At 41.0% G+C, this 2,500-nt stretch overlaps 1 protein-coding gene across 1 annotated transcript in view; it reads right to left on the minus strand.

The window, feature by feature from the left end:
- LOC135108467 (uncharacterized) overlaps positions 1-2,243 on the minus strand; it is a 5,214-nt gene extending 2,971 nt beyond the window's left edge. The window contains exon 1 of the transcript XR_010272288.1: positions 1,656-2,243. The gene's annotated coding sequence lies outside the window, so the exon portion shown is untranslated. The remainder of the gene's footprint in view (positions 1-1,655) is intronic.
- Positions 2,244-2,500: the final 257 nt, after the last annotated feature.

Consider the following 2,500-nt stretch of genomic DNA (forward strand, 5'->3'; position numbering starts at 1 on the left):
AACTCACTACACCTCAATATACCCCCAAACACACCCATAACACACAAAAACATCCCACAATATACTCAAAACACCCCACACGACTCAAACCACTTACAATATAACTAAAAACATCCTAAACCACATTTAAAACACCCAAAATTCACCCAAAACACAATGATAACAGCAAATATACACCCAAAACATACCTAAACACCACCAACACACACTCTAAACACCCCACAACATTCCTACATACATCCTAAACACATAAAACACCTAAAACACACCAAATATTACAGAGAACTGCAGCCCAGCAAGGGAAACTAAGCTAAATATTGTTTACCTGTTTTGCCTCCTCCTCCATTTCTTTTTATTTCTTCCTTCTCCTCTTTCATTTCTCTTATTTTCTTCCTTCTACTACAATTATCTACACGCCTGACTTTAGAAACAGCTGGAAACACTTGGAAAACACTGGAAATTACGGTAAATATTGAGGAGACACTGGAGCAGACCGGGTCTCGAATCCTTGATGACGTCACAGGCGAGGTGCCGGCGCCCCGCTGCCATACGTACGTAACATATTTCATTTTGAAATTGACCCATAGAAAAAATGAAGCTAGGCTCGAATGCATTATATATTCTGACTTGATAATTACTTCAATTAATATTCACAATATCAAAACACCTCCAGTCTCAGTAGTTATAAAGAAATATTATGTGAAATATGGAAAAAGTGTTGGAAATTTTGACACCATTAAAAACACTGAAAAGTCCACCTATTCCACTTTACACTGGTAAAAAGACATTTTAAAAAATCTGAACTATTTTTTAAAATAATGCACACTTAGTTACAAGCTACAATAAAAAAATAAAGAAGCTAAAAAATGACAAAATCACCACTTTCAAAGGGACAATAAGCCTATTCAAATTCCACATACTTAACTCAACAGGAACGCAACATACTTTAAAAATCATAAACGATTTTTTGAAGCAATAAAATCTTTATTAAAGCCTCAAATAAAAAAGCCAAAAACCAGGCTGGGTAAATTTCACCGTACAAACTGCCCCTTATTTACATAAAAAACAACACCAAATTCAGCACATTTACTTAACTGAAGCAAGAAAAACACTTGAAAAGCAACGAAATATTTTTAGAAACCATAAAATCTTACTATACAAGCCAAATAAATTAATTCAGAAAAATATAAAAAAATATTGGAACCAACAAGCCGGAACAGGTGCCAGTCCATCATGGCGGCCGTCGGCGGCGACCTTAGTGGGGGAGCCGGCGGCCATGTTGCCTTATTTATTCCTATATAACACCAAAACCAGGCAATGATGGATATATCTGACCAGCGGATATGAAGCCTAGACATGTGGATCCATCTTGTGATATGTTAGGCTTACAATAAGTGAGAGATGAGGCAAATAATGGCTAATAACACAGCTGACAGCTTGTTTACATATTGGCGAACATTAAATATTTGAATAAATTTCCAACTCTTTCCAGACTCAGGCGTAAACAAAACCTAAATATAAATAATTAACCCCTAGAAAGACTAAATAACGAATAATGAATCCTAAATAAACGAATACAAGACACTAGAGGGAGGATTAGGGTGTTGTGAAGGCAGTAAGGCTGACTGAGGAGAGACTGGCCCCGCTGGACTCACCTTACGTACTCGTGCCTCTCTGGTGATGCTTGACGGTGCTTGGTGCAAGAAGAAGGTGTCGGGAAGACGGAAACACTGGTTAATAGAGCGTGTAGGGCAAGATTGACCAGTGCTGACCAAAACACTGCAGCCAGCCAGCCGCTCGCCGTGGTAACTCCCCAGCGCCACCTGTCACTGATCCAACACCCACCCACACACCCACACACACACACACACACAAAAGTTGACATGCTATCAAATAATATGTCAAATAATATAAATATCCTCACTTCCTGACTCTCCTTTCCCCACTCCACCCCCGATAAGTGATTATGAACGCAATCTTCACTCAGTGCGGCACCGTGTCACCGCAGCAAACACGAACCAGGGCAGAATAGGCTCAACTGAAATGCTCTCTCTCTCTCTCTCTCTCTCTCTCTCTCTCTCTCTCTCTCTCTCTCTCTCTCTCTCTTCATTCATTATTTTTTACACAAATGGTCGATGCTGAGTGACGGATTTACACTCTCCGCTCTGTATTGCACGGCACCAGTATCAATATGTTATTGCTCCGCGTACTCCTCGTGCCTCACTGGGCACGGGAGTCACGGGAGCTGGGGTGTGCCGGGGTCGTTAACACTTCACCTCCACCATCTCGTTATCCTCGCTCCGCCTCTCTTCTGCTTTTACTTAATGCCACTCTCCTCCCGTCGCCTTTGATTCTTAGTCTACTGCTCATCTTCGCTCACTCCATGTCTCCTCTGCTCGCTCACAACACCAGTGGATCGGCTCGGCTTCATTCATTAGCGGACTTCCATTCCACGATAAGATGCGGTCTTTTTTTAATTATAAATAGGACCGAACTGATA

The sequence above is a fragment of the Scylla paramamosain genome, chromosome 17 (assembly GCF_035594125.1).
Source record: "Scylla paramamosain isolate STU-SP2022 chromosome 17, ASM3559412v1, whole genome shotgun sequence".
Taxonomy (NCBI): domain Eukaryota; kingdom Metazoa; phylum Arthropoda; class Malacostraca; order Decapoda; family Portunidae; genus Scylla; species Scylla paramamosain.